Below are 22,195 nucleotides of genomic sequence, written 5' to 3'. Positions count from 1 at the left end.
CAATTCTTATTCATAGTGACCCTTAAGACACGTAGAACTGTTGCATAGGCTTTCCAAGGAGTGGCTGGTAGATTCGAATTGCCAACCCTTTGGTTAGCAGCCAAGCTCTTAACCACTTCACCAACACGACTCCATAAGTGGTACAGGAAAAAGAAAATTAGAACAGAGTAAAGAGCATTCAGGAGTTTAAGATGGGGGAGGATCAACTTGAAATGGAGTAATCAGAACAGGCCTCATAGAAAAGATGACATTTGAAGGTCTGAGCCCTCAATGCAGAAATCCAGAGCCATCTAGCACAAGTAACAAGGTTCCCCTCTGCCTGGTATGTTTGAGGAACGTCAAGGCCAAACATCAATAAAACACAAGCAGTTGTTTACAGAGTATATAGGCCATAACATACAACAGACTGTTAAGTGGAATACAAGAACATTGAGGTGAAAGACACTTTTCACAGGGGGCTGAGCTGAGTCATTTATCCTTAATCTGGGACTTTTCTGTGTACACAGGACAAACGAGGAACCTAAAAATTACCAATAGCACTGTACTGTTTGGGAATAAGACCTGTGAGATCAACCTGACCTGCTCTGTGGAGAATCCAAATGACAGTGTCTCATTCACATGGCAGCCCCTAGGAAGGATGGGTCCAGACCTCACCATCTCCTGGGACCCTGAGATTTCCAATGAACAGAACTACAGTTGCATAGCTAAAAATCCTGTCAACAATTTATCCTCCACTTTAAAAAAAAAAAAAAAAAAATTTTTTTTTTTTTTAATCTGCCAAGAGTCTCTGTAAAGGTAACAGTCTGCATCAAGCTTCTCTAAGAGCCTTGACCAGGTATGCGGTGTGATGTGTGTTCATGCCCTAGGCCCTATGTGATTCCTAAAAGAGTGGCCCAGTGGGTGGTGGCCAAAGGGTCCTGAGAGAGGACCAACACCCTCTGGTGCTCTGTGTCTCTCACTGACCCCCAGAGGCTTCTCCTTTCCTCTCTTCCCCTTTAGCAGGCCCTTCCCCAGCCCTTCCTCCAGACCCTGTCTACTCAGAGCCCAGGAGAAAAGGCCTCAAGAAAGTAGGATTGCTTCCTCCCCCTGACTCTATTAGGCCCCACCGTGCCTTGCCTGCCACAGACCATTCCCACTCCCCAGAAAGCCTGACCAGAGTCTCAGAGCCCCAGGGTATAGACGAACCCACCCAGTCCCCACAGGCAGCCTAGAAGAGGCTCAGTGGAGGCTCTGAGTAAAACCTCTGGTCTGCAATTGGTGTGTCTCAAGTGCCATTTCCTTTTTTCAGATGATACCGAAAACCCACCAATGAATATCATGTGGGTTATGACTATGATTCTTGTGATATGTATATTCATCTCTGTGTGGTTGCTTGTTTGGAGGAAAAGAACAAGCAGGTTTTCTTTATCCCTACTTGTCTCTTCTCCAAGGTTCCAGGGATTTACAGTCTGGGGCCTCCTCTCCCAGAGTTTTCTTGTAGAGGACAGGTGAAGGGGGGATGAAAACCCTGGGTTGGCTAGTCCACTGGGGTGACCCCTGGGTTGTGGCCACATACTTGTTAATGTCCCGATGGAGGTGTCCTATTGAGAAATCCAGGACTCAACCTCAGGGCTCTCCTGCCCTTTCATTTTGGGTTCCAGGAGGAGCCTCCTCTCCCATCACATCTTCTAGTGAGACACCCAAGGGAATTGGAGTGGAAGGCCTTTCTCACTGCAATCATAAATTTTGATTTTCTCATTTTATTTTTCAGGTATCTTTTGTTTCTCTGCTCTGCAAGCCCAGTGTCTTGGTGAGCTTCCAGACTTTTTTTTTTTTTTAATTGTGCTTTAAGCAAAAGTTTACTATTCAAGTCTGCCTTTCATACAAAAGCTTATACGCACATTGTTATATGACCCTAATTGCTCTCCCTACAAAGTGACAGCAATCTCTTTCTCTCTACCCTGTATTTCCTGTGTCCATTCAACCTGATCCTGTCCCCCTCTGCCTTCTCATCTCACCTCCAGACAGGAGCTATCCACTTAGTCTCATGTGTCTACTTGAGCTAAGAAGCACTCTCCTCACCAGTATCATTTTATGTCTTATAGTTCAGCCTAATTTTTGTCTGAAGATTTGGCTTCGGGAATGGTTTTAGTTTTGGGCTAACAGAGAGTCCAGGGATCATGTTTTCTGGGGTCCTACCAGTCTCAGTCAGACCATTAAGTCTGGTCTTATTGCTAGAATTTGAGGTCTACATCCTACTTTTCTCCTGAACCATTACGGATTCTCTGTTGAGTTCCCTGTCAGGGCAGTCATTGGTGATAGACAGGCTCCATCTAGTTCTTATGGTCTCAGGCTGATGGAGTCTCTGGTTTATGTGGCCCTTTCCTTCTCTTGGGCTCATATTTTCCTTGTGTCTTTGGTGTTCTTCATTCTCCTTTGCTCCAGGGGGGTTGAGGCCGATTGATGGCGTCTTAGATGGCTGCTTGCTAGCTTTTAAGACCCCAGGTGCCACTCACCAAAGTGGAATGCAGAACGTTTCCTTTATACACTTTGTTATGCCAATTGACCTAGATGTCCCCTGAAACCATGGTCCCCAGACCCCAGCCCTGTCACTCTGTCCCTTGAAGTGTTTGGTTGTATTCAGAAAAATTCTTAGCTTTTGGATTAGTCTGGTTGTGTTGACTTTCCCTGTATTGTGTGTTGTCCTTCCCTTTACCTAAAATAATTCTTGTCTACTATCTAATTAGTGACTACCCTTCTCCCTTTCTCCCCACTCTTGTAACCATCAAAGAATGTTTTCTTCCGTTTTTAAAGCTTTTCTCGAGTTCTTATAATGGTGGTCTCGTACAATATTTGTCCTTTTGTGACTAATTTCACTCAGCATAATACTTTTCAGATTCCTCCATGTTATCAGATTTTTCAGGGATTCGTCGTTGTTCTTCATTGTTGCATAGTATTCCATTGTGTGAATATACCATAATCTGTTTATCCATTCATCCGTTGACGGGCAGCTTGGTTGTTTTCATCCTTTTGCTATTGTAAACAGTGCTGCAATGAACATGGGTGTGCATATATTTATTCATGTGAAGGCTCTTATTTCTGTAGGATATATTCCAGGAGCAGGATTGCTGGATCGAGCTTCCAGACTCTTAATTTCCAGTCATAAAGCGAATGGGAGAAGCTGAATGGAAGAGGAAGGCGGCTGGCCAGAAGGCTGAAGAATGAGACAGGAGGGGGCATGATGTTATTACTCAGACTGACCGCACGCATAGTGCTAGGGTAGATGACTTATAACTGTGCATATTTTTCCCCTGTGGGGTCTACAGCGCTCCTTACAAGCATATGAACTGGTCACTCACACAGTTTCTCGGAGTGGGATTAAGGTCAGTCCCACCCTGTGGATGGAGAAACTAAAAAACCAAAACCAAACCCGTTGCTGTCGAGCTGATTCTGACTCATAGTGACCCTATAGGACAGAGCAGAGCTGTCCCATAGGGTTTCTAAAGCTATAAATTTTTCTGGAAGCAGACTGCCACATTTTTCTCCTGCAGAGTGGCCCTTAGGTTCAAACTGCCAACCTTTTGGTCAGCAGCCAAGTGTTCTAACAACTGCACCACCAGGTCTCTAATGGCCAATGAAAAGGGCTCCTAGTCTGTCCATTATCAGCAAGTACAGGGCAGAGACAGGAGTAGAGCTCGAACCATCAAAGGCCCAAAACCAAACTGCCTGACTCCATCACTACTGTTCAGCCAGGGTTTGGGCATTTGATACACACAGTCAAAAGAGAAAATGTGGTATAGAGGCAAGAACACAGACTCTGGACTCAGATTGGCTTTGAAATCTGATCCCATGGGCAAGAGATATATGATGCCATGTGTAGAGCAAAGGGCCCAAGATTTGGACTCAGGAGACATGCAGTCAAGTTCTTGTTTGATCACTCTCTGTGTGACTTTGCACAAGCCAGTTGAACTTTTTAAGCCTCCAGTTCCTCATCTTTAAAATGCATATAAACAAGTTAACCTTCAACGGCCTTTGAAAAGTTTAGAAAAATCATATATGTGAAATAGTCTGGCCTTTTTTATTATGTTAGCCAATGATATGCCTCTAGTTCTTATGTGCTAGTTGCTGTTGAGTCAGTTCCGGTGACCCCCTGTGTCAGGGTAGAACTGTACTCCATAGAGTTTTCAGTGGCTGATATTTTTGGAATTAGATGGTCAGGCCTTTCTTCTGAGGTGTGTCTACATGGGCTTAAACCTCCATCCTTTCAGTTAGCATCTGAGCACTTTAACTGTCTCTACCACCAAATAGCTCTGTGTAGGCAGAGCTATTTGGTCCCAGGGCTTCCTGGCCCACATGTAAAACCTGAGGGAGACTCTGAAGCTTTAAGGTACATCAAAACCACCATCCCTCTCCTCCCCCCACCAAGAGATGAGGTCAAAATCAGATCACACACTTGAGAAGGTTTTGATTCAACCCAAAACTCCAAAGAGTGTCAAAATGAATAAACCCTAAGGAAGGGCAGGGCCTCAAAATCCTGGGGCAGGCAAAGCCCGTGAGAGAACAGTCCCAGGGTTCTTTTGCCACTGATTATGCCTTCCTGTGTTAACAGCAGAGACCACAGGGAACATAGAGTACAATTTGGTGCCTCCAGGGAACACTGTGTATGCTCAGGTCAGTCACCCAAACAAGGTGAGTTCTTTCAGCTTTATACTCCTCCATTGTCATTATTTTTACAGTCATCATTCACAAGCTGGTCTCCACAATCATCTGGCTTATCCAAATGACATACGCCATTGAGGGGAGGGGAAGAGAAGGCAGTGACCGGGGCTACAAAGTCATATGCGTGGCTGTTCTAGCCCCCACCTAATGGAATATTTACTTATACCCTGCTTTACACTGTTCCCTAATTGCTTAATGCATTGATAAGTTTTGTCCCTCCAGCTTAATTACAAGCTGCCTTAGTGCAAATTATGTCTTCCCTCTCTTCCGCTATGTCCTAGCATGATGCTCACTAAATACTTCAGTTAGGTCTGAGAGTTTCCAAATGGGACAGTTCCGTACCAGAGGCTTCTCACCCTGGATATAGGGGAACTGAGGGACCTCAGAATCTGTTTCTGAGGGGAAGAGGGGCAAGAATTTGCAACCCCTCCACAGTAGGAGACACTAACTACAGTAGCCCTCAATCCTCCTCCCCTCTCTAGCAAGGTCATAGGATGGCCTCCATCAAGCATCAGGAATCCCACCACCACCTCAAAATAGAGCACCTGTGGTAGGACATTTCTAAACAACACAGCACATCCTGGGCAGGGAGGCAGTTGCCAAGTCTTCTAAAAAATAAACCAAGAACATTTGGTATTCTCCAATTGATGAAAGCAACTGTCTAGCTAGGAATCTTGGGTTTTCCAAGCAAATTTTCCCTCCCTCAGCCCCCTCCTCTACATTTGCAAAGTAGGCTCCTTGAAGAGAGGGGACAAGAAGGTAGCATCTCACTTGTTCAGATATTTCTATTGCTTTTCCAATTTTCTCTTGAAGACCAGATGAATCACTCCCCAGCAAACCAAGAAGCTAATCTCCAGAAAATTTGCCAGCTTTTTCCTTAGCAAAAGACAAAACAACAAAAACCTGTACTTTGGAGAGTTTCAGAGGTCTTGATGATATTCCAAACATTCCTTAATTAATTTAAAGTGTTAAAACTTATTGTCTCAGTCATCCAGTGTTGCTATAACAGAAATACTACAGGTGGATGGCTTTAACAAAGAGAAGTTTATTCTCTCACAGGCCAGTAGGCTAAAAGTCGGAATTCAGGGTGCCAGCTCCAGGGGAAAGCTTTCTCTCTCTGTCGGCTCTCAGTGCAAGAACCTCAGGTCCAAAGGACATGCTGTGTTCCTGGTGCTGCTTTCTTGGTGGTATGAGGTCCCCAACTCTCTGCTTGCTTACCTTTCCTTTTATCTCTTGAGAGATAGAAGGTGGTGCAGGCCACACCCCAGGGAAATTCCCTTTACATTGAATCAGGAAGGTGACCTGAGAAAGAGTGTTACATCCCACCCTAATCCTTTTAACCACAGGCAGAGATTATGATTTATAACACACAGGAAAATCACAAAATGGAGGAAAACCACACATGGCCTAACCAAGTTGACACGTATTTTGGGGGGACACAATTCAATCCATTACACTTATTAAGCAGTTTTTTTTCTTCTTTCTGGGGGATGAGGGGCCTCTGCTGTTATTAGTGTACTGTGTGCTCCATGTAGAGCCAGTCTTTAGGCCACTTGTTCTTATTCTCCCGGTTCCCCATGCTTGCGGAGTCTCCAGTAACATGGTGACCAGGCAACTAGAATAGCAGGACAAAACAGAGCAGGTAATACCTTCAGTTATTGCTTAGTAAAGGCCTGACAAAAGATAAAATAAAATAGCCATCCGGCATACAAGTTTGTTCTTTAAAAGGGAGGAAGGAGAGCAGAGTTGGATGCAGGACAAGAATGCTTCCTTCTCTTCACACATTCTGTGCCTACAAGGCTGCTCTTCTGTCTGTCTCTGGTCCACTAGTTTGCTGGGATGTTGTGCTTCTGTTTGGGGCTCAGGAAATGCTACCAAATCTGCGCAAGTTCAAGAGCAGGTGGTACCTGGGCTCTAGTTCCTTTTGCTAAACACTCCTTGATCTTCCCCCTGAAGAACTTGGATGTCTTCCCTCTTGTCACACACCCTTCCCCAAAAATATATCTGTGCATGAGTATCTCTCTGTGTGAACCATGTGGGTGTGATTATCTTTACAGAAAACAGAAATTCCAAAACCTGTGACAAACAAGGATCCAACCACAGTTTATTCCACTGTTCAGCAGCCTAAAGGGTAAACCCATGATTCTCCCATGTTCTTACATTCTTACCCCTCTTCCCAGGCCTATAACTTTGCAAATAAAGTACTGGACAGCTATTTTACAGATATACAAATATCAGCAAGATCCAGAGAGTCTCAGGATGTCACCAAAACATAGCCAAGATTTTTTAATTTAATTCTGCCTTATACTATCAATACCCCTCCTCTCTGTCTTTTAGTGCTCTCTAGACTTCCCTCTACATCCACAACAGGCAGCCTGAGGCTCCGGTCCCTATTAACCCACCTCATCATCTTCTTTTTTCCATTTCCCATTAGAAACCATTACTTCCAGGGCAACTGCCCTGGACAAACATCATCTAAGTTGTTGAAAGGCATCAAAGGAATTCAGGAATGGTCTCCTGATCCCGTGGGAGAGACCAAAAAGCAGGAAGTTTGGTTTTCTGCCTGGCAACAGAATCTGGACATCTGGGATTAATTACCACTTCCAGTCCTTCAGACTTGAACCTGCTAATCCAAATCAAACACCTAAAGAGTAACATCCTTTCCAGCATTTAATCCAAATCACATTTGCCAATCTGCGCCAGGCCAAACTATGCTTCAGGTGCCACACCTGCATATTGACTATTTTCATTGGTAACCAAACAAATGGAGTTATGGATGACAGATGGATTATAATTCCAAAGACAAAGACTTCTCTTCTTTCAGAAAGCATCAGGACTGTGACTTGTCGGGAGAGGGTAGAGCGTGTTGGTTATATGGGTAGTCTCTGGAGTTGGACCGGCCCAGGCTCATATACTCATACACCATGTGCCTTGGGACAAGTTAGCTAATCTCTCAGAGCTTGCGACTCCTTTACTGAAAAAGGAGAAAAAAAAAGGAGGAGGGAGGTAATACATCATCAGCCTGTCGCTCAAGCCAGAAACCTGAGTCATTCCAGTCTCCAGCTTCTCTATCACCAGGCCCTTTGGACTCTACCTCCAAAATATATCTCAGATTTATCCACATCTCTCCAACTTCTTGGCCACCATCCTCTATCCAACTACCACCATCCCTAATCTGAAATACTACAATAACCTTCAAATTGCTCTCCTTACTTGTCCCCCTCGAATCCATTCTCCAGGAGACAGCCAGAGTATTATTTTTTTTAATATAAATCATATCCTTCCCTTGCCTGATTAAAACCCTGCAAGGCTTCCCATTGTACTAAGAATGAAATGCAGTCCCCATGGCCCTGCATGATCCGGCCATCTCCAGCCTCACTGGCATCACTATTCCTCCACCCACCCACTCTTTGTATTTAGCCTCCCCGATCTTCTTTCAGCTCCTCTATTAGTGCCTAAAGGGCTTCCTCTGCCAGGCCCTTCCTCCTTATACTTCAGGTCTCTGCTTAAATGTCACCTTCAGCAGAGACCTCCCCAGCCTATATTAGGCTGGGTTCTCTAGAGGGTCGAATCAGTGATGTGTACATAAAGAGAGAGATTTATTTCAAGGAAATGGCTCACACAGTTATGGATGCTGGCAAGTCCCAAATCTGTGGGTCAGGGGTCAGGCTGGAGGCTTTTCCTGACTCATGTGGTGGTGAACCCAAAATCAACAGGTCAGATAGCAGGCTGCTAGCTCACAGGACTGCGGGAGCTGACAAATCCCCAAATCTGCAGGTCAGACAGCAGACTGCTGGTTTATGTCCCAAGAGCCGGAGCTCAGTCAGCTGCAGACGGAGTGAGAACAAGCTTTGGCAGAACATCCACATATATTGGATGCAGGCCACACCCCACGGAAACTCACCTTTCAACTGAGTGGTTGCTTACATCAGATCACAAAATGGAGGATGATTACTTAATAGCTGCCAAACCACTGAGAACAATGGCCTAGCCAAGTTGGCATAACCTTAATCATCACAACAGCTCTATCTAAAATGGGCCCCCCATTGTTCTGTCACACCTTGCATGTCATTTGTCGCATGTACTTAAATATTTATTTTTGTTTGTTTAATTTCCATTTCTCACATTGTACTGTAAGCTCTTTGAGGGCAGACACCATGACTGTTTTGTCTATCACGTATCAATAAATATTTTTTTAATAAAAAAATAAATATGCAACGGGTTTTTTAAATAAAACACCTGAAGCCCTTAGGGTAGTGCCTAGCGTATAAAAGATCTCTGCAAACATTACCCATCATTGTTATTATTATTATTGATCCTATTTTTTTTTTTTTTTTACGCAATAAGAAAGGAGAAATAAGTTGTCTGCTTAGTCCACCTTCATGTCAGTTCCTACCTTCTCCTGGCTCAAGTTTTCAAACTCCATTCTTTTATCCCATATATGGAACAATGTTCCTTTTTCTTGGGGTGGAATTCTCTGGTATTTTATGGGTTAGAGGTATTTGGGTTTTTTTTTTTTTTAATGTATCATTTTTTAGTATGTTATTTTCTGATCACAAAAATAATAAATACATGTTTATTGCATAATTCAAATATTTCACAATCAAAAATTCCCTAAAATACCCAGGATAGCTGCCGTTAATGGTTCCATGTTAAAATAATAACTTATTCACAACAAGAAAATTCTTTAAATTTCCTTTTTTTTTTTTTTTTGCTTAACTTATCTCTTAAACAGCATTCCAGTGTCTGATTATATTATGTCAGGCCTCCTACATTCTCTTCATTTTGAACTAATTGTTATCAGTTTTACCTGCAAATAGTTTTATTTTGTTTTTTAATACTCAATTTTATTTTTGGTGAAAATATGCACAGCGAAACCTGCTCCCATTCGTAAACATAGCATGGTGGGGCCATCTGACTCTCTCTAACTCCACAAGGGGGAAGGAGAATAAAGATCAACAGCCAAAGGCTTATTCCTATGAGGCAGAGGTCAGACATGCCTCCACCCTCCAACCTTTTTACCAATTCCGACACCATCTGTCCCTCTCATGGCTCTCTCTACTTCTCTGCTGGGTTCAGTAATTCGTTGTAATGGCCACACGGAACTCACAGACCATACTCATGATTATGGAGTTTATTAGTGAATAACAGGCTAAAATTCAGGATCAGAAAATACTTAGGGTGCAGTTCTTTGATCAGGACAGTCTCTTCTCAGCTTTGCCCACAGGCAGGACTCTCTCTGACCCTCAGCCACTCATCCCAGCCTTTTTCCTATTCAGGCAAGTGTTACAAAGCTCTTTAGCTCTGCCAACAAGTGCCTGGGGGCAACCCACTCTAGCAGGAAGCCTCCTGCCCCGAAGGTGCTTAGTTTTCTTGCTCCATGATCTGGGAAGCTTACCCCACCATCTCCTGTTGTTCTCCTGGTTCTGCTGCTTCTGCTGCCTCTCCCTGTATTCTGTGTTACAGCTCCTTTCTCTCTCCCCGTGTCTCCCTTTAAGCCCAGCAGAATGGTAAAACTGACTGATCACTTTTTAGTGTTCCAGACACTTTATTTGCATGGTCCCACCTCTGCAATGGTGCCATGCACCTTATTTGCATTATCAGCAAGCTGTTCAATCCCCTTGGCGGTCCACAAGCACCTTATTTGCATAGCCCCACCTAATCTTTTGGTGGGACTTACAAGGCCAAGGCGAGAAGGGGCATATAAAAGCAATCGATTGCACCCAACATTCCACAGTTTCCAAACGTAATAATCAGTGACATTAGTTGCATTCTTCACATTTAGTGTGTCAACATTCTCACTCTGTTCTGGTTGTTTCGCTTCTGAGGCCGACAGCCTCGGGGCACCACTGCCAACACCCAACTTGTAAGTAGAGTGGCATGAGCCACCTCCCCCTCTAACTGGTTTCTCCAGATGTTTTTTAGGCAACCAACCAACTTCCTGCCCAAGATAAGAACACAACCTTGTCATCTGTGCTTTAAAATAGCTGTTGACCCTTTGGTCTTATATAGATAATTTATTTTTTGAACATAATTCTCAAAGGTGGCAATCTTTACTCTTAGGGCTAAACAGTTACTTAGTTTAAAGTTGACTTCATGGAGTAGTTTCAATTCAAGATTAAAAGAGCAACTCAAGATCATAGTCTCGGGGACTCCTCCAGCTTCAATAGGTCCAGTAAGCGTGGATTCTTCAAGAATTTGAAGTTCTTTTCCACATTTTCTCCTTTTTATTAGAACCAATTCACCTATTGTGTCCCTGATCAGAATGTTCAGTAGTGGTAGCCACCCACCTAGTTCTTCTGGTCTCAAGGTTCATGATCCTCAAATAGTTTTTAAAGATCAAATAGTGCTTTAAAATGTGCATAAAAACTGTGTGGGCTCTTATTTTATATTCTCGACTCATACCTCCCCTCCTATACATACACACACACACAACACATATTATCTATTACCTTTTCGTGGTTGTTTATACTCATTCTTTCCCTTCCCCTTCCTGCTAATGTAAATACATCTCAATTTTGTTTAAATACATATTCAATGATTTCTTCATCACGACCATCTAAAATACGGTTTGTTATTGAGTCAGGAAGCGACTATGATTACATTTTTTTTCTTGTACAACTTTTATTTCTTCTTGAAATTAATAATTGCCTCATTTTTCATTTTGTTTTAACATTTGACTATCTTCCCACACCCTCCATCAGCTTTCTAAAATGTTTCTCAATATAATTTTCCATCAGTTAAACAATTTATCAGTTTCGTGTTCTTCTAGAGACGTAGTTCCTGGAGCATCTGACCTCCTATTCCATCCTGAGTTGGGTACCGTCTATGCCTGTTGCGGCACAATTGTCATGGGACTTCCCTTTGCCATTATCTTAAAAAAAAAAAAAAAAAAAAGTTGCTCTGGAGTCAATTCCAACTCATGGAAAGCTCAAGTGTGTAAGAGTAGAACTATGCTCCACGGGCAATTCAATGGTTGAATTTTTCAAAAGTAGATCCCAGGCCGTTCTTCTGAGATGCCTGTCAGGGGACTCAAACCTTTAACGTTTCAGTCAGCAGCCAAGTGAGCTAACCTTCTCCACCACTCAAGGACTCTGCCATCATCCTAGACAATCTTTTTACTTCTGTTCTCTGTGAGATACCCCCAACTTTTGTGTTCCATGATTTCTTCTACATATCTTTGAATTATTAAAAATGATATAGCAATACTGTATTGTTCTTTGATTTTAAAACCATCAACATCTTCTAAAATTTTAAATCAAAAAAAATTTTTTTTTTAATTAAGCACACGGCACCGGGCTGTTGGAAGAAGCTCATGTGCTGGAGACTATGTGATGGAGACCAGCTCTCAAAACTTCAAGATTAAATCTCGGTGTTCATTACAGCACTATTTACCAAAGCCAAAAGATGGAAACGGCCCAAGTGTACATCAACAGATGAAAAGGTAAGCGAAATGTGGTATATACATACAATGGAATAATACTCAGCTGTAAAGAAAAATGAAGTTCTGATATATGCTATGACATGGATGAATCTTGAAAACGTTATGCTGAGTGAAATAAGTCAGACGCAAAAGGACATTTATTGTATGACCCCACTTACATGAAATATCTAGAATAGGCAAATGAATAGAGGCAAAAGATTATTCATGGTTGCCAGGGACTGTGGGGAGGGAAAAATGGAGAGTTATTGCTTAAGCGATAGTGAGTTTCTGTTTAAGGTAATGAAAAAAAATTGAGAAAAAGGATAGCAGCGATGTTTGCACAACATGGTGAAATGTAATTAATGTCACTGAATTGCACACTTAAAAACAGTTAAAATGGCACAATTAAAAAAAATTAAATGGTGAGGTGCGGGGACGTTGAAGTGGGGAAAAATTAAAGGCTGCAAACAATAAGTGAGGAAAACAAAATTCACCAATGTTAAATCAATCTTAAACACTTGCTATTCAACAAAATAAATAAAATTATCTTTAAAGTCAACAGATAAATAACAACAAGCAGAGAGTGGGAATGGCCACATCAGAAGCAGAGTCAGGGTCCAAACACATCTCTTCAGACAGAGAAAAGGTCCCGATCCAAAAAGTCAAAAACTGAGCAGGATAAATGTTATATCCCAAAACCCCTCCAATGTATGACCACCATCAGTGTGACATAGGGGCCAAAAACAAATGTAACAGGTAACCATTTAAAAAATGCTAAAAAAAATACTTGCTATTAATTATAGTATTAGTCACTGGGGCAGGACAGGACCCAGCCTGAAGCCCTGGTGGTACAGCAGTTAAGCTCTCAGCTGCTAACCAAAAGATCATCAGTTCGAACCCACCAATTGCTCCATGGAAGAAAGAATGTGGGAGTCTGCTCCTGAAAAGATTTACAGCCTTGGAAACCCTATGGGGCAGTTCTACTCTGTCCTATAGGGTCGATATGAGTTGAAATCCACTTGAGGGCACACAACAACAACAACACCCAACCTGTGGTTAAGCTCTTGGCTAAGTGAAAGGTTGGCAAATCAAACACACCCAGTGGCTCTGCGGGAAAAAGACCTGCCAAACTGCTTCTGTAAAGACTACAGCCAAAAAAACCCTGTGGGACCGTTCTACTCAGTCACATGGGGCCTAATTGTTCCTAACCCAATTTAAATTCCATAGTCAGTCACCACTCCCTCCTATGCACCCTCCAATTCTTGTTCTTCTCTTGATTGTACTTGCCTGGCAAAAACATCAAGTCTTCTTAAATCAGACTCTTTTTGACTCTTTCATCCCTGAATTTATACAACTAAAAACAGCTAGAGAAAAGCATACAACCATGCTGACTAGTCTCACTTAAATCTATGATCCCTAACATCAAACAACAAACATCAAATAGGCCTTTTGTGCTGCCAGGCAATTATACTGTTTCCCTGCTTCATTCTCGCACTCTCCTAGACAACTAGCAGATGAAGTCAGGAAGTGATGGAGGGCATCAACCTTCCAATAATTCTTCACCCATCTTCACTTGAGGCTTCCTTATTGAGAAAACAGAAGCCAATTGAAGAATATTTCCATACACTTCCACCATGACATCTACCTACTGCCCCACTGGGTTTCCAAGGAGCAACTGGTGGATTCGAACTGCCAACCTCTTGGTTAGCAGCCAAGTTCTTAACCACTGTGCCACCATGGCTCTCTACCTACTGTAGACACCCCCAAAGTCCTAAATAGGCTGTGCTGGGCCAGCTGAAAGAGGTCAGCTTGAGGTCAGCAACAAGAAACCTCCCCTAAAGCAAAATTCCTTAAAGACCAAATTTCCAGATGTCCTTTGATATACGGCACGGCCTTAATAACTCCATTTTTACAACTGACTGGCCTTGAAACCCTTCACATGCTCTCGTTCTATCTCCCGAGAAACTAACATGAAAGGAATTTACAATGGCCTTCAGGAGACTGCCCTGCCTGGACGCCAATACTTTAAATTCTTAAGAACTGACCACCATGAGGACTGGCGCACATGATTTCTGACAAAAGGTATAATGCTATACCCAAAGCACACCCAGTGAAGATCTGTTACGTATACAGCCTGCTTTCACTATCTCCTCTTCAGATTGCCTTCGATATACTTTTGGTTTAAAGTTGCCTGATTCTAATAGTGCCTACTCACAAGAAGAATATTCAGTTACTAATTTCTGGTGTTTCTCCACGTGTTCAGGTTTTTGATGCTACCTACCTACACCTGTGCCCTATTCTAGGAGAATTGACTGTGCTTCTAGCAAATGACTATTTCTCTATGCATTGTTATTGTTGTGTGCGTCAAGTTGATTCCGTCTCATAGAGACTCCGTGTGACAGATTAGAACTGCCCCATACGGTTTCCTAAGCTGTAATCTTCACAGGAGCAGATTGCCAGGTTCTTTCTCCTGTGGAGTAGCTGGTGGGTTCAGACTTTCGGTTAGCAGCAGAGCACTTAACCACTGTGCCACCAGGGCGCCTTACTTATGCACTAAACTGAAAAAATTCACACTTGTTGCTGTCAAGTCAACCCTATATGACAGAGAAGAAACTGCCTCATAGGGTTTCCAAGGAGCAGCTGGTGAATTCGAACTGCCAATCTTTTTAGTTAGCAGAGCCAGACTTCTTAACCACCAAGCCACTTAAACACTAACCAAAACCAAAAAACCAAACCCAGTGCTGTCGAGTCGATTTCGACTCATAGCGACCCTATAGGACAGAGTACGACTGCCCCATAGAGTTTCCAAGGAGCGCCTGGTGGATTCAAACTGCTGACCCTTTGGTTAGCAGCTGTAGCACTTAACCACTACACCACCAGTGTTTCCACTTATGCACTAAAAAAAAAAAAATGACCCTGCTCCAGCAATCCTCTCACCTTTCTCCCTGCTTTAAGAAATTCCTTCTCTACTGGATTTTTCCCCATCAGATTACAAACATGTTATTTCTCCCATCTAATAGGCAAAACAACACTCTCTTGAGCCCACTTTTCACTCCAGCTACTGTGCCATTTTTTCAGGAAAATTTCTTTTTCTCTCCTCTCACTGTCTTGACCCATTCATTGAAACACTCAGTCTGCATCTTGACTTGACCCATCAACAGCATTCCATAGTCTTGAAACATTTTCTCCAGTGATATTCCAGGACACCATACTCTCCTCATTTTTTTTCTCACCTTACTATCCACTTCTCCTTAGTCTCCTTTGCTAGTACCTTTTCATCTTTCCTATCATTAAAAAATAAAATCTTGTGTCAGATCAAAAGAATAACACAATATTTGATTTCTCTATTACTTAATAAACAATTTTCAAATTCCGGCAACATTTCCCTCATGCAAGAGGAACTCCCTTTCAGAGAATGGAGAATTCACAGAGATTTTTTAAATTTTTGCTTGATGAATACCAGTCTCCATGGTGATGAAGTACTTAATGGTTACTGAGTTACCATTAAAAAGAGATTTCTGGAAATTTGCCCCTTTACCCATTGTTAGCTATGAGACCTCTTGAAACTAAAATTTGGAGAAGCCCAGAGACTTTTTCATTAAATCACAAGGTAATGGTTTTGTTATTGACTGTTCTTTGAACAGGAAAGAAAAGTCAATTAGCAACTTTGGGTGAAAAAAAACAGGCCAGTGAAGCTGCAGGCAAGAACAATTGTGGGTCAAGAATTTTTATGTTTATGGACAAGAAAAGCCTCTTGAAATTAAAGTAAAATAGTTTTAATAAGAGCTTTATTCCACAATCTCTTCAACATTAGATTTCTCCAGGGCTCAGTTCTTAGAACTTTTCACTTTTCTATCTATTCTCATTTCAAAGGTGATCTCACCTAGCTTCATAAATTTAAAGACCATCTGCAGGGCCCAAAGACCATCAAATGGGGAAAAGACAGTCTTTTTAACAAATGGTTCTGGCAAAACTGGATGTCCATCTGCAAAAAAATGAAACAGGATCCATACCTCACACCATACACAAAAACTAATTCATTATGGATCAAAGACCTAAATATAAAGCCAAAAACTATGAAGTTCATAGAAGAAAAAATAGGATAAACGCTAAAGGCCCTAATACAGAGCATTGATAGGATGCAAACCACAACCAACAACACACAAACTCCAGAAGATAAGCTAAATAATTGGGGTCTTCTAAAAATTAAATACTTATGCTCATCAAAAGGCTTCACCAAAAGAGTAAAAAGAGAACCTGCAGACTGGGAAAAAATTTTTGGCTATCACAACTCAGACAAAGGTCTAATCTCTAAAATCTACAAGAAAATCCAACACCTGTACAACAAAAAGACAAATAATCCAGTTAAAAAATGGGCAAAGGAAATGAACAGACACTTCACCAAAGAAGATATTCAAGCGGCCAACAGACACATGAGGAAATTCTCGTGATCACTAGCCATTAAAAAATTAGAGAAGTGCAAATCAAAACCACAATGGGATACCATCTCGCCTGGCATTACTGGCATGAATCAAAAAAACAGGAAATAACAAATGTTGGAGAGGCTGCGGGGAAGTCGGAACACTTATGCACTGCTGGTGAGAATGCAAAATGATACAACCATTTTGGAAGATGACACAGTGCTTCCTTAGGAAGCTAGAAATAGAAATACCATATGATCTAGCAACCCCATTCCTAGGAATATATCCTACAGAAATAAGAGTCATCATGCTAACACATATGCACACCCATGTTCATTGCAGCATTGCCCACAATAGCAAAAAAATGGAAACAACCTAGATGCCCTTCAACAGATGGACAGATAAACAAACTATGGTACATACACATGATGGAGTATTATACAACTATAAAGAACAACAATGAATCTGTGAAGCATCTCATAGCATGGATGCATCTGGAGGGTAACCTGCTGAGTGAAATAAGTCAGTCACAAAACTACAAATACTGTACAAGACCACTACTGTAAAAACTCATGAAAAGGTTTATGCACAACAAGAAACAGTCTTTGATGGGGGATGGGAAAACACTAAATAGACAATAGATAAGTGATAACTGGTGAAGAGTAAGACAGTACACAATACCGGGGAAGCCAGCAAAACTTGTACAAGGCAAGGTCATGGAAGCTCCCTGAGGGATGGGATTGCTGGGCTGAGGGCTGTGGGGACCACGGTCTCGGGGAACATCTAGCTCAACTGGCATAATGTACTTTATAAAGAGAATGTTCTACATTCTACTTTGATGAGTAGCGTCTGGGGTCTTAAAAGTCCGTGAGTGGCCATCTAGCATATTCCACTGGTCTCACCCCTTCAGGAGCAAGGAATAATGAAGAAAACTAAAGATACAAGTGAAAGATTAGTCCAAAAGACTAATGGACCACATCTACCATGACCTACACCAGACTGAGTCCAGTACAACTAGATGGTGCCTGGCTACCACCACTGACTGCTCTGACAGGGATCACAACAGAGGGTCCTGGACAGAGCTGGAGAAAAATGTTGAACAAAATTGTAACTCAACAAGAAAGACCAGACTTGCTGGCCTGATGGAGTCTGGAGAAACGCTAAGAGTATGGCCCCCGGACACCCTTTCAGCTCAGTAATGAAGTCACTCCTGAGGTGCACCCTTCAGCAAAAGATTGGACAGGCCCATAAAACAAAACGAGACTAAAGGGCACACCAGCCCTGGGGCAAGGACTAGAAGGCAGAAGGGGACAGGAAAGCTGGTAACAGGGAACCCAAAATTGAGAAGGGAGAGTGTTGACATGTCGTGGGGTTGTTAACCAGTGTCATAGAACAATGTGTGTACTAATATGTGTAAACCTTCATCTAAAGTACAATAAAAAAAAAAAAATACCATCTGCAGGCTTTTTTATATCTTGCAATGGTTAAGCACTCGGCTGCCAACCATTAGGTTGGCAGCTTAAACCCACCAAGTTACTCCATGGGAGAAAGACCTAGTCATCTGCTTCCATAAAAATTGTTATTGTTCTTGTTTTTAGGTGCCATCAAATTTGTTCCCACTCACAGCAACAACAACAGAACAAAACACTGCCTGGTCCTGAGCCAGTCTCACAATCTTTATGCTTGAACCCATTCTTGCAGCCACTGTGTCAATCCATCTCTTTGAGGGTCTTCTTCTCTTTCACTGACCCTGTAGTTTACTAAGCATGTTGTCCTTCTCCAGGGACTGGTCCCTCCTGATAACATGTCCAAAGTATGTGAGATGAAGTCTCACCATCCTTGCTTTTAAGGAGTATTCCGGCTGTATTTCCTTCAAGACAGATTTGTTAATCTTTTGGCAGTCCATGGTATATTCAACATTCTTCACCAACACCATAATTCAAAGGTGTCAATTCTTCTCCTGTCTTCCTTATTCATTGTCCAGCTTTCACATGAATGTAAGGCGATTGAAAAAGCCATAACTTGGGTCAGGCACACCTTAATCCTTAAAGTGACATCTTTACTTTCTAACACTTTAAAAAGATCTTTTGCAGCAGATTACAGCAGAATCCATAAAGATTACAGCCAAGAAAACAGTATGCAGCAGTTAGTTCTACTCTCTCAAAAGGGATCACTATGAGTCGGATTCAACTCCCCAACACCCAACAACAACAGTCCCACTGAGACAGAGTCCCCCGCAGTATTACATTAAAAATCCTGTTTCCTTTGCTGGGCTTCCTCCCCTCCAGCTTTGCATTTGAATCCAGCTTTTGCTTGGAGGTTATACACAAACCCCATTGCACCTGTGTAGTATATGATTAAGAATGTTGCTGACATAACTTGTATGAACTCCTTACTTGTGAACCCCTTAAAAGTAACTTGTCTGCCTGCTCTTGGGAAGCACTCTTGGCAGCAGCAGCGCAGACTGGCTCCTTTTCCTTGTACAATGATATAACGATGCTTTTCCTGTTCTTGCACCTCGGTCTCTTGTTTATTGGCCAATATGAGTCATGCTGAACAAGAACCTGGAGTTCCACCTGTTGACACCACTTAGCCACTAACCTCCATTCTTCTTTATCCAGCTGCCTCAAGACATCTCCACCTGAATGTCTGTCTAGTAGGCATCTCATATTTAATTCTTCCAAACCTGAACTCCCAATCTTTCCCAGTAACTCAGGCTGAAATTCCTCAAGTCTTCCTTTTTCTAAGACCTCATCTCCTAGCTGTCATTTTATGCTATGTGCTCTCTGTTGGCTACATCATTTCTATCACCCTGGTTCCCATCACCATCATCTCTCATCTAAACTACTGCAATAACATCCTAATTGATATCCCTGCTTCCTCTCTTGTTCTTTTCAATTTATTCTTAACGCAGAGTGATCCTTTTCAAACTGCAGTCACAGCATATCATTTCCATACCACTCCCAGTAGAAGTTAGGGTCATTAAAATGTCCTTTAAAGCCTTACATAATCCCCCCACACACACACACCACCTTTACTTCTCTGATCTCATTTCCTACTAATTTTTTCTTCACTCCTTCAGCTCCAGCCATACTGCCTCTCTGCTGTTCTTTTAACATGACAAACACATCCCCACTTCAGGGCCTTTTCACTGGCTATTTCCACTCTCTGGAATGGTATCGTTCCAGATATTCATATGGCTAATCTCTCACCTTCTAGTTTTTTGCTCATATGTCATGGTTGGGGCTGGAGATACAGATTTGGGAGCCATTTGCATTTGCATAGCAGCTGAAGCCATGGTATTGGTGAGATCAAACAAGGACTGTGTGTATGATGAAAAGAGAAGATGACCAAGTACAGAGCCCTGGGAAACATCACTGAGGAAAAGAATCCCAACAGAAGAAAAAAAAAGGCATTGACAGAGAGGTAAGAGAACCGGAAAATCCCAGTGTCACAAAATTCAAGGAAAGGAAGAGTTCCAAGAGATAGAAGTGTGCAAATTCTGTAGAAAACTTAAGTAATATAAGATTTGATGAGTAAGAAGTCATCAGAGACCTTAGCAAGGACAGTTTCATTGTGATGGTGGAGGTTGAAGCTGGTAAATACTGAGTTGAGAAATGATTGGAATATGTGGAAGTAGAAGCTGAAATTGGAGACCACTCTTTTGAGAAACTTGGTGTGGTAGAGAAATTAGGTATTAGCTGGGGATGGGGGGAGTGCTAACATACAAGAATGAATGTTTGTGTTCTTTTGAGGGTTTTTGTTTTGTTTCTTTTTGCCTTATAGGATGAGAGAAGCTTGAATGTGTTTATAGGCTAAAAGATGGAAGGTAAGAAAGGGAGAAGTGAAAGATTCAGTAGAAGAAAAAGATAGTTGAGATACCAAAGTTCTACGAAAGGATTCAATAGCATCCAACAGATATTTATGATGTGCCTAATACATGCTAGTCATGATGGCAAGTGTTGGGATATGATAGAAGTGGAATAAACATCAGGTAGGTGGCAACAAATTGGTGCCTCGGTGGTACAAATGGTTAAGTCCTGGACTACTAACCAAATTGTTGATAGCGTAAACCTACCCATCAGCACCTTGGAAGTAAGACCTGGCAATCTGTTTCTGAAAGGTCACAGCTTTGAAAACTCTATGGAGTGGTTCTTCTCTGCACACATAGGGTTGCCATGAGTTGGAATTGACTAGATTGCAGCTAACAACAAGAAGTTTGCAACAAAATGGATGTAAATGAGGTTAAAAACCACAATTATAGATTCTGGTCTTAGTACTGAAGGGAAACTAAAAGAAAAGGGGAAAGATTGGTTAGAGGACATTTAGAAACTTCATATTTAATAGCCTCAATTTTCTCAACAAAGCAAAAAACTGCAACCCGTTGGAAGTAACATGAATGTGAGAAAGGAGCTCAAGAAAGGTAGCATAGCTTAAAGATTTTCAATAACAGTTAAAGGGCATAGGAAAGGAAGTTATAACACTCAAAAAAAAAAAAACTAAGAAGCAGCTCTGAGTGCCTAAATAATATGAAATGCTGTTAATCTGTAGAAGCTCCAATCTCTACATTACTGTGATTTTTAGCCAATAGCACTCAGCCACTTGAGTAGGAATTGACTTGACAACAACTGATGTGGCTTTTTTTGTTTACTCAAATACAGGAAGATTTGTAGAACTAGACCGGGGCTGGTGATTTGTTGGGCAGGTGAAGACATAAGATAAGGTGCTAAAAGTCAGAGAATAAACCAAGTTACTGACTTGGGATTGTCCATTTCCAAATCTTTTTTCCTTTGCCTCTAATATAGCAATGGTAAAAGCTATACACTAAATTCCCAAGCTTCCCTGAAGCTAGGAAACACTATGTGACATAATTCTGACCAATGACTCATAAGCATAAGTCTGCTAATGCTCTCTCTTCTACTTCCTTCTGCCTAGAGCACAGTCGTGAGGCCTGGAGAACCAGCAACCATTTGGCAATCTTGAGGCAACAAGTTGTAGAAATAAAATCAACATGTTAAGGATGCCAGAGCGGAAATGTAAAAGAATTTGGATTCCTAAGTGTCTTCTTGAGCTGCTGCACCGCCGTCAAGACTGTCCTACCCTAGGGTTCTCATTATTTGAGCCAAACGAACCCTTATTTATGTAAGACATAATTTTTGCATTTTCTGGTAATTTGCAATCAAGTGCATTCATACCTGAAACAGAGGCCAGGGTAGGTAGCTGTGTTAACCACAATTCTTTGGGTTGCAAGAAATAAAGATATAATAAATTAATGTTAGAAAAGAAAAAGAGATGGGAGAGGGTTTATTGGCTTATATCACTGGAAAGTCCAAAAGCTTTAGGCCCAGCAGGATCTATGGTTCAAATAATGTCGTAAAGATGTCACTTGTCTTCATCTTTCAGTTCTTCTTGCCTCTGATTGACTTAACTCTCTCCCAGATCTCTAAATATGATGGTACCTCCAGCAACTCCATTCTTTCATATTCTTTAGAGCTAACGACTCCATAGGCAGACCCTGACCCTTTCCCTCACAGTGTACATATCAATCCCCCACAAGAATTGCCTGGTCAGCTTGGGTCAGGAGTCCACACATATGGTGGGTGTTATTAGGCCACATAACCAACAGCCCCACTAACACTTTGTGCAGTGGAAG

At 41.9% G+C, this 22,195-nt stretch overlaps 1 long non-coding RNA gene across 2 annotated transcripts; it reads left to right on the top strand.

Moving 5' to 3' along the window:
- Positions 1-12,003: 12,003 nt before the first annotated feature.
- Positions 12,004-21,749, top strand: LOC126073848 (uncharacterized). Of its 2 annotated transcripts, none has more exons than XR_007516860.1 (3): positions 12,004-12,142; positions 19,762-19,968; positions 21,478-21,749. It is a non-coding gene; the product is annotated as an uncharacterized LOC126073848 (long non-coding RNA). The 2 variants fall into 2 exon arrangements; XR_007516861.1 differs by lacking the exon at positions 21,478-21,749 and adding an exon at positions 20,329-20,382.
- The last annotated feature ends 446 nt before the right edge of the window (positions 21,750-22,195 follow it).

This window comes from Elephas maximus, chromosome 3 (genome assembly GCF_024166365.1).
Source record: "Elephas maximus indicus isolate mEleMax1 chromosome 3, mEleMax1 primary haplotype, whole genome shotgun sequence".
In the NCBI taxonomy this organism is placed as follows: Eukaryota; Metazoa; Chordata; class Mammalia; order Proboscidea; family Elephantidae; genus Elephas; species Elephas maximus.
Note: the sequence above shows the minus strand (reverse complement) of the source record. Positions and strands in the feature narration are given on the sequence as shown.